The 16,034-nt window shown below is 44.1% G+C and overlaps 1 protein-coding gene across 9 annotated transcripts in view; it reads right to left on the reverse strand.

Annotated features, from left to right (window-relative positions):
- PKHD1 (PKHD1 ciliary IPT domain containing fibrocystin/polyductin) overlaps positions 1 to 16,034 on the reverse strand; it is a 258,573-nt gene that overhangs the window by 171,617 nt on the left and 70,922 nt on the right. The gene's annotated exons all lie outside the window — the stretch shown is intronic.

Genomic DNA, 16,034 nt, shown 5'->3' on the forward strand with positions numbered 1-16,034 from the left:
AAGACATGCACTTTGCAGTGAAGGTTTCATAGAATCACAGAATGGTTTGGGTTGGAAAGACCCTTAAAGGTCATCTAGTTCCAACCCCCCTGCCATAGACAGGGACACCTTCCACTAGACCAGGTTGCTCAGGGTCCCATTTGGCCATGGACATGTGCGCACAAGTGTGGACACAAACATCCATAACATATTATTTGGTCTCATATGTGAATTAGCAAGAACATCCTCAACTCATTTGAGGTGGAGGGGGAAACCAGACACAGAAATATTTGTGTTCCTCACCAAGTTGTGTTAATGTGAAACAGCAGTGGAAAGAATAACCTCAATGCTACAGCAAAATTACTCCATTTTCAAATTGAGCACATCATGCGCATTAAAGCTCTTGCTCTGGATCTGCAGAGGTTTAGGTGAATCAATACTGATGGTCTTATTCTTTTTTTACTGTGCTTTTGTCAGTTTTAGCTTTGTGCTCCTAGTGTTTTATACAACATTTCCGATAGCACTGTCCCTGAGCAACCTGGCCCAGAGGAAGGTGTCTCTGCCCATGGCAGGGGGTTGGAACAAGATGATCCATAAGGTACCTTCAAACTCAAACCATTCTAAAGTTCTATGGCTCTAATTATTTACACCAGGGAAGGGGTGATGGTTCCCTAGCTAAATGATACAACTGGTTGATGTCCATGCTGGGTGGATGCTGCTATTTTTTGACACGTTCCATGGTTACCCTACAAAGGGAATTTACTTGGTTCAGTTCAGACTGAAACCTGGAACTACATTGACACACACACAGTGAAAACATCTAGGGAGCTAAATGTCTGGTGTCAGAGGGAATGAACCACTTCATCATTACAGAAGTACAGATACGCCTTCACACCTGTACACAGCTGCTACAGAGAGTACAATTCTCCAATTTCTAAGTATGATAGGACTAGTTTCATTTCATTAGTTGTAAACATATAATTATATATTTCAGAGATTTAGGATGAAATTCCAGCTGAAAGGCTAGATATCTTTATCCACTTCCTTTCCAGAGAAGCTGTGAATTACTCTTCAGTGACAGTGCAAGGGTATACCACAGATTCACTGAAAAGCAGCGAAGTTAAACTTGGCTTTGTCCCAGAGCAAGGGACAGAGGAGAGTACACTCCATGGAAAGGTGCATATTTCTCAGATACACTGCTTATGAAGCCAACTGTAGCACAGTATTACATATTCCATACCTTCCTGTCTAGCACAAACACTGCAATACCACCAGCAAAACACTGCATGATGCAGTTATAAATGGTGGGATCCACCAGAAATTTTGGTTGAGAAGGCTTGTTGAATGTCTTAAAGTCACTCTGACATCACTCTAGTCCTCTGAAGCCACATAGAACCCTTCAATTAATCCTAAGGGAAAGCAAGACCGCAAGGAATATACCAGACTGCTCTTGCTAGCACCAAAAACTTAGGAAGCTGTTGATGGAAGCCTTGCAAGAGTCAAGAAGAATAAACTCTTCTTCATATTGTGATTTTTTCCAAAGATGTTTCCCCTTTCTAAATATAAAACACTCTAATTCTTCATTTAAGCTTCTCTGCATACAATATCTGTGTTTAAGCTCTTGCTGGATTTCTGCTGTCACCTCTTAGAAGATCCTGTATCCATTCAGTCCTACCACCACACCCTCTGACATAAAAGCCTCAATGCTCACCTGTGGCAGTATAACTGTAGAATCACAGAATGGTTTGGGTTGGAAGGGACCTTCAAGATCATTTTGTTCCAAAACCCTGCCCTGGGCAGGGACACCTTCCACTAGACCAGGTTGCTCCAAGCCCTGTTCAACCTGGCCTTGGACACTCCAGGGGTGGGACAGCCACAGCTTCTCTGGGCAACCTGTGACAAGTCCTCACCACCCTCACAGCCAACAATTCCTTCCCAATATCCCATGTAACCCTGCCCTCTGGCAGTGGGAAGCCATTCACCCTCGTCCTGTCCCTCCAGGCCCTTGTCCAAAGTCCTTCTCCAGCTCTCGTTGGAGATTATTTAGGCACTGGAAGGGGCTCTCAGGTTCCCTGGATCCTTCTCTTCTCCAGATGAACACCCCCAGCTCTCCCAGCCTGTATCCAGAGCAGAGGGGCTCAAGCCCTCAGAGCATCTCCGTGGCCTCTGGACTGGCTCCAGTAGATCCACATCCTGCTTACATGGGAGCCCCCATTGTAAGAGCTGAATGCAGGACCTCTGCTGGAAAAGTGTCTAACTTCCTCATCTAGGAAACTAAGAACTATTAACCATCTTAAGAATTGCAACTCATGCAAATACAAATATTGTGAATCAAGTGTCCTGTTATCAAGATGATGCAATTTGTCCTCAGTAAGGAAGCAGTCCCCTATACCATCAGCCTAAACAAAGACAGATGTTATTGCTCAAAAGATATTTTACTACCCAAAGAATGATTACATAGAGGGAGGAAAATGGGTGTGATTAAGGTAATAAAAATCTCTGTTGTTCCACACGGTCCATACCTAAAGGTTTCCAGTGAGAAGATGCCTGGCTCAGTTCACTGCCACATGCACCACCTGCCTGCACATCCTTCATGTGATTTCTGATTTGTATTATTCCTTTTTCTTTTTAAATAAAAATAAACAGATGAACACCAACTAATAACACAAGATCAAGAGCTGCTTATAATCACTTGTACCATCCTAGCATTATCATGGAGAGAGTAAATCTAAAGAATATTTCCCAAGAGGGAAAAGATGGTTTGTTCAGGGAATGCACTTTAAATCACCACAGCATGGAGGAATGTACAGAGGGGATAGAGGGAATGCAGCTCTGTGGGGATTGAAAGACATCAAACAATTTTATTTGGTGACCCTTCTCCTACAGTCCTACACCCTTCCCTATGATGAAAGAACACGTCCTTAAGACCCTTGAAAGAAGAAGGAGGGTCTAATACAAAATTAGTGAAATGGCCACGCGCCCTCATTCACCAGTACTTTTTCCTGGGCCTGTGAATCCCATGTGATTACTCCTCCCTGTTTTCTGGGAGAAAAGCACAGTGCCATCTCTAACTGCAATGGAATTTTTAAGTTCCTTTTCTGAATGGTGGTAGTGGTTATGCCCCGTTCCCTTTAAGCAGCCCCTGGTTGAAATAACATGAACTAACACATAAACTAATTGCATATCTCTCATAAAGCAGGGTGGGTGACAGAGTTCACAGTTCTGGAAACCCACACTCTCATCTGACCCTTCTAGTTTCCCTTCCTATCTTGTCTAGTTGACCCTGTTATCAATATGGGATTGGTTGTAGCCCACACTGACCCTACAGGCACCAAATACCACCATCTCTGTGTGCTAAGGGTGATGTGGGGGACTTTGCTGCCCTGCAGTCTGAGCACACTCTTAGGGCCACTGGGATGGACCAACTCAGCTGAGACCCCAAAGAAAAAAAATTGAGGAAACACTTTCATCTCTCAAAGGACTGCATGGCCATGATCTAAAGCTATTCATCATGAAGAGACCTCAGCACCTTTCCCTCTGCCTGCAGCTGAGCAGGATAAGAGGTGTCTCCCTCACTGTCTTTTTCATAGAAGAAAACCTCATTCTTTTTCCATTTTTCCCCCTCTTTGGCACCCGGTATTTGACCTCTGGTGTTTAATTAAATAGTTCTCAGTCAGACTGAGGAGCAGCAGCAGCTGCAAGCGCCAGGGTCATGGCTGAGTGCCCATCCCACACGTGCTTGGTGAATGGAACAGGAGGAACCTGCAGAGCCAAGGAAAGCTGCGTGTCAGCCACTGGGCATTTTCCTCCTGTGCTTTTCCCAGCTTCAGGAAAAATGACAGGGAGCTTGAAATTCAGGATGGGAGGAAAGAGGAGCTGGCATAAAACAAACCCTGAATGGTGAAGCTGGAGCTGGCTGGAGGCAGCTGCTCTGCAGTGAGGAGGAAGCTTCACACTCTGGCTTCAGAGTGTAGCAGAGTTGGGAAGATGATTTGGAGGAAACGGAGCTTATGAGACCAGAACAGCTCTGCAGCCGTGGGTGTCACTGTCAGAGCTCACACTTGAACATGGGCTATTTCAACTGGATTTAATAGGAGGAGTGAGACCACAAATATGCTGCGGTCCTGCAAGGTTTGTGAAAATCAGTAGCTACATTGAGGCAAGAGACTTTTTGGTGCTTTTCCCAAGTAAACAAGTATAACATGAACTGAACACCTAAAATGGTCACCCAAACTTTGGTAAGATGTGTCCTCACATCACACATCCACAGTAAACCCACCCTGGCAACATTTCACATTTTGAATCCAGCACAGCAGATGACACTAACTCAGTAGGGAACCAAACCTGCAAAATATGGGTGGAAAACACAGTGGGTGGGGAATCACCAGCACTGGGAATCCCTAAGGAACCAGTTGTTCATCCAGGGACATCAAAAAGCAGAGGGACCAGGGAGGGGATCTGACATCTATTTGGAGTGTGTAGTGCACACACCAAATTGTATTTACTAGGAAAAGCTTCTTCACCCAGAGAGCAGTTGCGCATTGGAACAGGCTTCCCAGGGAAGCAGTCACAGTCACAAGCCTGACAGAGTTCAAGAAACATTTGGACAACACTCTGGGGTATGCGGTGGGATTGTTGGTGTTGTCTTGTGAAGGGCCTGGAGTTGGATTCAATGATGCTGGTGGGTCCCTTCCAGTTCAGAATATTCTATGATTATACGTGCAACCACAAGGCCACACCTTGTGTAGCAGGCCCACAGCTTGTGTATAACACACGTTAATTGTGGGGGGTATCAACTCCTTCCCAGTTAGGTCTCCAAAACAATGAATGAATTACAGAAAGGTAAAATAACGGTCTCATGGCACGGAATAAATGATGCACAATCTCCTTGCAATTCAGCACATTATATCCTTCCTCCCTGCTGCACCTTTTTTTTTCCATTTTCAGGCAGATTTCTCTCCATTTTATGTTTTTTAGCTGCTGCTGTTGTCAGCCAGCCTGGGGTTGCCTTTATGTCAGCCTTTGGGGACACAGTCTCTCAGTATCACTTTCTCAGCTTGTGCCTGTGACTACCAGGGCTCAGAAACAGCAGCAGCCACTGCAACAAATGAATAAAGAACAGTGATGCACTTGCATTCCCACACCGGCTGGCAAACAATTCAGAAATGGGAAGGATACCAAAATGCAAGGTTTGGGCTTAAAAGGGTTGAGAAACTCCTGTTTAGACAACATATAGCTAATGTGATCACACTTCATGGTAACTTTACAATTTGTTTAATTAAGTGGGGTTTGTTTAGAGTGCAGTCCTGAAAAAGGACTGCAACAACTGTTAGCGACACCAAGACAAGACTTTTATCCTCTGGTCAGAAAACAAAGAAATTTTAAAATAAAACCAATAAAAAGTGATGTAGTTAAACACAGGCTCTGCTTCCTGCTGTGCTCAATATTTTCCCTTATTCCCTAGAAATTAGGAAGAAATTCTTTACTGTGAGGCCCTGGCACAGGTTGCTCAGAGAAGCTGTGGCTGCCCCATCCCTATAAGTGTCCAAGGCCATGTTGGATGGGTCTTGGAGCAACCTTGGTCTAGTGGAAGGTGCTCCTGCCCATGGCAGGGGAGTTGGAACGAGATGCTCTTTGAGGTCACTTCCAACCCAATCCTGTCTGTGATTCCACGATTCCGGGTTGTGGGTTCCAGGTGAGGATTACCTGGGGGGAAACCTGAAATCAGCAGGGGTTTCCCACCAACTCCACCCCTGGCAGCCAGATCCATCCTTTCCCCCAGACACATCCTACAGGACACGGAGCACAGCGAGGCTCCCGCGATTTCCAGCAGGAGGAGTGTTCATTCCTCCCGGAGTGCATGGCCAGGAACGAGCAAAGGTTTGGAGCGGCGCCGACAAAGCCGAGATTGACACCCACGAGGGCAGCCTTTCCTTGGTGCTGACAGATTGCCATTTAACCAGCAAGTTCCGAGAGCAAGTGTTCCTGTCCTCAGTCACCACGGAGAGACAAGGTTAACATTTCAAGTGATGGAGTGCAGCGGATATTTCCCCACACCACAGACCCAGGACTCCACACCACATTTGAAAACACTTTAATTTCAGTGATGGATACGGGGAGCTCACTTGCCAGGCTGTGAACTCTTGACAGCTCCTCAGTTTAATACATCAGGAAAAGATTTACGCCCCCTCACCCAACTCCCATTCACCTGAAGGAAAGAAAAACGTATATTTGGAGGAGACAAAAGAGGAGGGGAGGTATTTTATTATGCTAAATGTCTTTTACAAGGGAAGTATTTTCAGCCATCTGCTCTAATTATTCCTCCTGTATTGGCCACCATCTTCATGCAACAATAGAAATAATTATCTCCTCAAGGGCAGAAAAAAATATTTACAGAAACAAACAAAAGTTGATTATTTTTAGCTCCTAGGGAAAAAAGAAACAAGCTACTTCTTAATGAAGGAGCAATTAGGAAGGTGGGTAGAACATCTATAATTAAACTAGACAAATTGGTGCAGGCTCCTCCCTCCTACACACACTTGAAAGGGATGCAAATGCATGTTATTTGCTACAGTCAGCGGAGTTAATAAGGAAAACACTGTCCAGTGCTCAAAGAAGCTAAACCTGTCTCTTGGCATCACCATCTGTCTTTCCTGCCTGTCACACCTCTAACCCTTTGACAAATTAGCTGAAAAATGCTCACCACAGCCATAAAATTATACAATTTCAATTGGCATGGGCAGGTCTTCCTCTGTATAACCAGTATCCCTGAGCCAAGAATCATAGGACACTCTTTCATCCTGCTGCTGTAAGAAGAGTCTTTGGCCTGCACTTCACAGCTCAGTGTAAAAAATGTGCTTTTTTCTACATAAACCAAAACCAAAAGAGGAATTTTGCAACAATGTTTCAATTCCCAGCACTGAATAAGAATTTTGCTAACAGAGAGAATAAAGGCATATATGCAGCTTCATTGGAAAAATGGAATGGGGTCATCCCAAAGAGAACAGAAAATACCTTACGTTGTGCAAAAAGTATAAACAGCAAGAAAAAAATATTCTCTCTACCAGCAGCACAGTGTAACATCTTATTTTGTAGATAAATATATGGATTTAGAGTGCCGCATGGAAATAAATAGGATTTAACTGGCTGTGTTATAAAATCAATGATTAGACAGAGTGAAGCTGGTCAAGGAACAGGCTGCTCAGTGAAGTGGTGGAATCATTATCCCTGGAAGTGTTCAAAAAGCATGTAGATGTGGCACCTGGGGACATGGGTTAGTGGTGGACCTGGCAGTGCTGGGTTAATGGTGGGACTCCATGATCTTGGAGGTCATTTCCAACCTAAATGATTCCATGATTTTTAAGGCTAGTAATGAATGCAGAGGTTCCCAAGTCTCCAAGCAGTCTTAGGAGAGAGGGTACGACATTCATTATAGGAGCACAGCAAACAACTACCAGGAAAGAGCTGCAAACCAGCACACTGTGAACCCTTCTTTACCCAGGAAATTTCCCTCCTATTCCAAAAAGGCCAATTTCCACTACAAAAACAAACAAGCCAGACTGAGTTACCGGTTTTTTTGCAGGGTTTCTCTTACTCGTGCAGCAATTCCAGAGAAGCTGCCTTCAAATATTTAAGTAGCCTGTACTGAGTTTCAATGTGGATGTTACAATGTGCTCAGCAACCCCTTAAAGGACTTTCATCCACGTGCACATCACTACAGTACTCCAGCTTTGCCACTGATTGAGGCAATTCCAAGCTGGATGTGAGAGAGTAGAAAGTGAAAGGAGAACCTCTGGAGAAGTTTGCAATGGAAAATCTGCTTCCATCCTCTTAGCAAAAGCACCACATTCACCTTTATAATTTCTATTTAATAGAATATCCTGAGGCAGAAGGGACCCACAAGGATCATCAGTCCAACTCCTGGCCCTGCTCAGCACTCCCCAATAATCCCATCCTGTCCCTGAGAGCGTTGTCCAAACACTCCTTGAGCTCTGTCAGCCTTGGTGCTGTGACCACTGCCCTGGGGAGCCTGTTCAGTGTCTAACTCTGGGAAAAGAACCTTTTCCTGATATCCAACCTAAACCTCCCCCAAGGTTCTGGTACCATCTGGGAAATCCTTTGAAAGAAAAATGTGGCAAAACAGGGATCTTGTTTCAGCTTTCCTGATTTCTCCTGATCTTCCCTCAAAGATGGGACAACCTCTTAGCTCCCAGGATTTCATCAGCTTTAGATCTTGAGAAATTCCTCACCCATTTCAATTCCATGTGATGATGGTCGTGAAAACAACATGATCTTATCACTGAGGTCCTTCTTTTCTGAGTACCAGTGTTACAACAGTCCCTGTTGCCAGTTTATCACTGAGTTAATAGGGTTGTGGTTTTTAGATGTTGGTACAAAATGCCTTAATAAAATAGTGATGAATTTTACTAATGATCCAAAGACATAAATGGAAGATGTCCCTTAAATTCATGTAATAGCAGAGACCACCCCTGGGTAACCCTGCTGAGCATACACTGGTAATCAAACTGGGCAACAAAGGTAAATAGATAATGGGACCATCTTCTTCTAGTTTCTGAAATAAATGTTTTTTAAAAAATGGCAGGAATGGTTGTGCTTGAATCACAAATCACTAAGGAATTAGTCTTACACATATTAAAACAAGCAAACAAACAAACAAAACCACCCCCAAAACAACCAGAAGGGGAAAAGGTATTTAGAGAATTATACATTGTGAAAAAAATGAATAATTTATGCCAAAAGACAACGTTATCCCAAAGAAGACTGGAAGTAACTGTAGCTATGAATAAGCCAAGGCTGGAAATGATCAGAATGCTTCCGACTATCCATGTACTGAGAGTTTGTAACAGGTTTCCAGAGGAGGTAGGAGATCCAACTCAGTTTTCCCTCATGAATTAACATGCTTGAAATGATTGCCTGGGATAGAACAAGCCTGGAACACAACCCAACAAACCATTTCCAAGCCCACCAGATGATATTTTTATTCCTATCTGCATTATCTGTTGCTGTGTAACTTCTCTTTACTCCTTACTCCAGCTTTAAAATGCAGGTGGTCTTATCCTGCTTAAGAGGGCCACATAACAGATCCTTAATTAAAGCCTCCTACAAACGTTGAAACAACCAGGATCAGGGCTGGGCATGTGGCTGGACATGAAGTGCACTATCCAATATCCCTATTTTTAATTGAGACTGGCTGTACCCTGACTTGGAAAAGTAATCTTTTCTCTTTTTTTTTCTCATTTTAATTTTAGCTGTCCTGCAGGAATCTTTCCAGCTTCTGCTGAGTTATACAGGCACAAAAGGGCAGAATCTGGCTAGGCATGTTCTCCATGGGACTGATGAATGACCCCAGTCTCTCCCCAACTATTACAGGATAAATCTGTTTACACACAAAAAATTGACCTGGGCTGGTAAGGTGGGACTAGAACCGGGAAACTGGCACGTCCCAGAGGTAAAAATGCATTTGCAGCCAACAGCATTAGTAACTCAAGACCATAAACAAGCCACAGTGTCATTAATTACTCAGACAGGGGCAGCCACAGAAGCAGTGAGAAGACCCAAAAGCCAACTGTAAATAGTTCATCGAGCTGATTAGTTCAGAAAAAAAATGAGTGGGCAGTTTTGGAGGTCAAAGCCCATGGCACAAGTCAGTCTCAGGCCAATTTGCAACTGGACAGTGGCATGAGAAACAGCTTAATTCTTGTAAAAAAATGAAGAAAAAAAATCCCAAACATAAAACCAGCAAAACCTCTCAAAAAACAACAGCCAAAAGAAAAAAAAAAAGCTTTTCCAGCAGGGGAGTAATCAACTGCAATTTCCAGGCACAGAAGATAAAGTTCTTTGCGCCAGAGGTATTTAATTAAGGACATGAAGGATTAGTTAGATCTGATGGTGCTTTCATAGGGAGAGCACTGAAAAGACACTGCCATTGTTGGGGGTTGAATATCCCATGTGTAGCTCGAGACATCTTCCTATACACAGGCAACAAAGCTCCCCCAAATTCAAGGTAAAATACTAAGCACTGAAGGGATATGAACACTATTAATCCACTCCATAGTTAAACAAACCATGAGACCCCTGGGAAGGTCCTTGTCTATTTACCACACTCATGTGGATACCAAGGTGTTGCTTTCGGGTCTCTCGGGGTCTTTTGAGGGTTACACTGGCAGTTCAATCCTAAAATCAGAAATCTCAACTTCAAATATTGAGGAAACCACCCTAGAAGCAGAGGAAACGTCTTGGAGCACACGAAGAGCCCTGTTTCACAAAATGCTGTTTTTCTGCACGGTAAATCCTGGTTAATTCACAAGAATCTTCCCTTATGTTCATTTATGGTCTGATATTCAGAGACGGATTTTTTCAGTGGAAACTATTCCAGTGCAGAGTTTTAAGTCCAACTACACTGAAAATCCTATTTGTGTAAATACACTGGGGAATTCAGTGCAACCTTCCAGTTTGGATTCAACACAACTGCTTTTCCCTTTCCAGAGCACAGTTGAAGAGCACATGTAATTTAGACATCTCCCTAAACCAGTGATTTCTCAAACGATGGAGGTTTCTGAGACAAATTAAAAACAGTAATTTAATGGTAATGAGAAAATTGCAACATCGAGTTGTTTACACAAGCAGGATCACCAAGCCTGGTGACTGTGTCAGCCTCTGCAGTGCTCACTGTGAAAATATTGTCTCACAATTGAATGATCTTGAGTTACACTGACTAATCTGAGAGCAAACATTGCAAATGCAAAGATCAGCTTAACAATTTTCCAAGCACCTGCAGGAAAAGAAATCAAATTATGTGATTATGTACCAGCAAGAAGGATTTCTGAATGGCCACTACAGTAAATGGAGTGGGAAGAACGGGGCTGGTCCACCCCAATAGCGTCAGTGAAAGCTGATGACGGTTTTTTGGATCAGGTAGAAAGATAAACAGAATCACAGAGTGTTTGTGTAGGAAAGGACCTCTGTAGATCATCTAGTTCAATCCTTCTGTCAAGGCAGGGTCGCCTGGAACAGGTGACACTGGAACACAGTCAGGTGGGTTTGGAATGTCTCCAGAGAGGGAGGCTCCAGGACCACCCTCAGCAGCCTATTGCAGTGCTCTGCCATCCTCAATGTAAAGAAGTTCTTCCTCATGTTGAGGTGGAACTTTTGGTGATTTAGAGACCTTTGTAAGAGTCTCAAATCAGCTGAGAAGGTCAGAGCACTGCTGTGGGATCCAGCTCCTTTAAGACAGCTCCTACGGGATTATGGTGAAAACAAGGGAATTGATAAACAACCCATCTCAACTGCAACCTGGCCTGGAGGGAGTTTGCAGTGATTTACCAGGCAAAGACTGGGAAGTGCTGTGAAGAGGGAAAACACTGTGCATAGACTACAACTTGGTATGTCCTACGCATAAAATAAAGTAGAAAGGGAGCAAACCCACACAATCCAAGGATAAACGTTTTTACTACCTTGGTGCATCCACACTTCCACAGCCAAAGCAGCAGGGCCACTGAAGTGACAGCTACTGGGCACAACCATCAACCCAGGGTGAGATGTGATACAGACCAACAGTGTTCAAAGTTACCCCTCTCCAAAATCTGCACCCTTACTCCAGTGCAGTGTCCTGAGTAGGGATAGAGAAGTTACTAAAGTCTTCACTTCATCTGTCTGAAGGGAGGTCCTGAAGGAGATTAGAGGTTAGAAATTATCTTTTTCAACCTTAATGACTCTGTGATTCTATGATTCTGACTGCCTTGGCACACTTTAGTTGTAACCATCACCCTCAGCACTTGGAGCCAAGGTCTGCCATCCAGCTACTGAAAACAACACAGATAATTTGAGGGAAACAGTGTAGGAGAGGGTGTTCTTAACAGCAAGGTGGTGCAACCCTCAGATCAGAATCTGTCCCCCAAAGCTGCATCTGCATCACAGGGATAATAGCAGGTGTAACATGGGAGTAAAGGGCTTGGCCAGCAGCAGAGGCACAGTCAGTTCTCTGAGGTGCATCATGGTTTGGGTTGGAAGAGACTTTAAAGATCATTCCAACCCCCTTCCATGAGCTGGGACACCTTCCACTAGACCAGGTTGCTCCAAGCCCCATCCAACATGGTCTTGAGACACTTCCAGGAATGGGACAGCCACAATGTCTCTGGGCAACCTGTTCCAGGGCCTCACCACCCTCACAGGGAAGAATTTCTTCCTAATATCTAAACTAAACCTACTCTATTTCAGTTGGAAGCCATTCCCCCTTGTCCTGTCACTCCATGCCCTTGTGAAAAGTCCCTCTCCAGCCTTTCTGTAAGACCCCTTTAGGTACTGAAAGGATCATTTCCCCTCACTTATGTTGTACTACAGGGAGGCAGGATTTGGGACTCCCAGCAACTACTGAGACCGTCCTGCTCCTGCAGAAGTGTGTGGCAGTGACCAGCAGTGGTGGTGTCAGACTTCTGCAGTGGAGAGCACCCTGAACCTGCCCCTCAGGTAGAGAGTTTCCCTCTGCACAGCTGTTATTTCAGTAATGTGAGCTTTTTAAACAGCTCAGCCCAATCTGCGAGCTTTCAGAGCCCGCTTTCAAACCCAATGTCCTGTTTAGTTTTAGCACATCAACAACATGCTGCCTTAGCCTATCTGTGTGCATTATCTGCTGCCATAATGTATCATGGACTGAACTACAGCATCATTACAGGTAAGTGCTCAGGTTTAAATGCAAACATAATTGCATAATGCGGTACAGCCAGGAAGAATAATGCAGGAAATAGAGCCAGCTCCATCTGATAGTGCAATCTGACTGGAACGCCGGCCGTTCGGATCAAAGGCACAGCCCAGACGGGGCAACCAAGAATAAAAGTGCTTTGTGGTATCTTTATTGTCATCTTCAAAAACACTTATCTGCCACAAAGGTAAAAAGGTGAAGATGGGACTCATACGGAGAAGGTCACATAAGCAATAGGGTAACACTGGGTTAGGAGGGTTAGGAAGATGTCACGCCTTAGCAAAGGCTACCTTTGCGCTGTCACTCCAAGCTGAATTTGGCAATTTCTAATGGGAATCTGAGCATTAAGTGGCATTTAGAAGACTGGGAATACCCATTTCCCTGAAGTCAGGGGTGTCAGTTTAATTGTGATAAATCCAGATGAAGCCTCAGACCCTACTGTGCAAGGAACTGCACAAACAAGGGAGATCATTCCTGACACAAGACGCCTTCCACATGAGAACACGTCTGCAGCAGATGTGTACACTTTAATACATTTATTTTATATAGCTAAAAATAGGACTGATTCTCAGTGGAACAGTGCTTCCTTCTATTTAATTTATTTTCTTGTTTCAGTAGTTTGAGCTCACAGTGTCAGCAGGGGTGCAGACAGCACCGCAACACAAGTCAGAAGGCAGCTGAAGTCAATTTAGTGCACTATGTACTGAATGAGAATGCCTCTGCTGGAGAGAGCATCACACACACCATGGGACTGTAGCCACTCTTGTAATTTCAAGAGGTTTTATCCCAAACTTCATTCAAACCAGACAACAAGATGAGAGTTAGCGTGAGAGACAACAGCTTGACCAACATACTTCACTCTGAATTGAGGAGCCTTTGAGCTGAAAGCACAAACTGCTGCTGTTTGAGCTCTAAAGCCACTCCTCTGTCTCAAAGGGCTATGACAGCTCATCTTCATTGGAAATGCAGATCCCCTGCAATAATGTGCACTCCATGGCTTTCACTGCTGCCCTGCCATACGCACATTTGTCTGTCCTTAAATCTATTGGCAGGATGTAAAATCCAGGGCCCCTTTACCCAAAAATCCCTGATGGTGCATCCTTCACCCAGTATCTGAATGCACTCAAGTGCTAAGGGGTGCAGATGTGTGCCTGGTAGCATATTCCAAAGGTGGATTTAATTTTGGGAAGAGATGGGCACTGTACTAGTGCACATACCCAAATGAAGATGTATGTCCAGAAGGAGGATGTGCCTTGTTCCAAACACAAACAGCCCTATCCACTGCTAGCTCGGACCACTTGGAGGAACTTTCCCAAAATTGTTACCTCATTGTACCTGCCTTTGAGTCCCTCAGGTACCTGGCAATCCAGAAACTGCCTCTTCCAGACCTGAAAATGAACACTGGCTTGGGGCCATGCCAGTGGCCAGCATTTGCAGTCCTTTCTGCGTGGAAAATCCCAATTTCTGCAACATTCCCTGGGCAATCACAACTTTAAAGCCAGGTTTTTACTTCCAGTGGCTCCATTCCCTGACTCACCCCAATAGGACTCCTAAAAAGTCACTGCAGAGCAACACAGACTGCCCAGCTTCTTCTGAAACTGTTCATTTCAGGGTATCACAGAATCATAGAATGGTTTGGGTTGGAAGGGACCTTAAAGACCATCTCATTCCAAACCCCTTCCCCAGACAGAGACACCTTGCACTATCCCAGGTTGCTCCAAGCCCCATCCAACCTGGCCTTTTAACACTTCCAGGGATGGGGCAGCTTCTGCTTTTCTGGGTAACCCCAGGGTCTCACCACTCTCCCAGGGAAGAATTTCTTCCTAATATCTGATCTAAATTTACCATAGAAAGATCCATACTGCCTTGCTGTACCTGCCCTCATGGGTTTGCTGGTGAGCTCAGGGAAAATCTTTCTTCAACACTGAAAGCAAAAACTGCACATTCCACTCACCCAACACAGGTTAAGGCATGAGGAAAAACAGCAAATAAATGTGAATTGCAGAATGAAAGAGAAGGAATGTGTGTGAAAGAGGGAGAACCATAACATCTAAGTTGCTGAAGCTGAGCCTGACCCTTGATCAGAATCCCAGACCCTAAAAGGATGTGTGAAAGTAGGAAAATAAATCAACAAGAAAAACAGCAATCCCTTTCCTCAATTTTATTTGAGGAAGTTCAAATTTACCCAGCCCCTCACAAACTGTCTTTGGCTAAAATCACCACTAACGAGCTCTGACACTTGAAATTTAACTGAATATGAGCTAACAGCTCCCAGCCCTCCACCACCCATGGAGTTAACTGAGAATATTTTGTTAAAGCCATGGACGAGGCTAAACTGACTCTTTATTGAGAAGACACAGCGTTCACAGGGAAGTGTTTATTGCATCCACTTCACCTGATGCTTCCCTGCCCCAGCACGTCTGCTTTTCTTCTCAGGGACCACAGAGCCCTCAGTCCCCTCCACCCCTTCCCATCGCTGGGGTAATTATTTGCTGGGTTTTACGAGGTTGCCTTACGATCCCTTAATGAAGTCCTTTGCTCTGCAGCTATTCAGGAGGACAGATTGGACACGAGGGGCTTCCACTTAGGGAGCTGCCAATCAGGGGAAGGTGCCCAGCATTTAACAGGCAGTTGTTAAGTCAGTCTATCACCCGGCTATTACAGGCTCATCATGAAAACAGCTCGTTTTCAGTGGCAATCACCTAAAATTAACCCTTTCCTTAAAGACAAAAGGAAGCCTCCAGTAGATTCTTTGTTACCCAGTGCTTGAACATTGGATTTCCCTCGTGCTGCAGCAATTTTTCTTTTTAATTTATTAATAAACACTCTATAGACTTAAATTGAACAGCATTTTGTTTGTCCTTTAGCTGTACAGCCAGTTCACATTTTTAGTCTTAGCTAAACCTTGTGAGTAACAGTGACAAAATCAGAAAAAAATATCAAACTTTAAAAAATCCAACACAACAAATAAAAATACTATTTGTCCTGACACTACACCTTATTGTAAATTCTGTTCATGGAAGAGATCACTACACAAGACAATTATCTTTGCATCACTACCAATGCTTTATTACAAGACCAAACTTTTCAGGTTTTTGTTGTCCTCAGGATTTATCCACTTTTTTTTCAAAGAAGAAAAAAGTAACTGTCCTCCTCCCACACACATTATCTAAGGCTTCTTCTCACTTCTTGTGGATTGGTTAGAGGGCAGGCCAGGTGCCAAACTCAGAGCTTTAGAGTTACTACCTTATAGAAGGTGTGTAACCCAGCACCCACCTCACTAAATGCCATAAACAACAGAGACATCACACAGGGTTCAGGCATAGCCTCCAACCTC

This window comes from Chiroxiphia lanceolata, chromosome 3 (assembly GCF_009829145.1).
Source record: "Chiroxiphia lanceolata isolate bChiLan1 chromosome 3, bChiLan1.pri, whole genome shotgun sequence".
Classification (NCBI taxonomy): domain Eukaryota; kingdom Metazoa; phylum Chordata; class Aves; order Passeriformes; family Pipridae; genus Chiroxiphia; species Chiroxiphia lanceolata.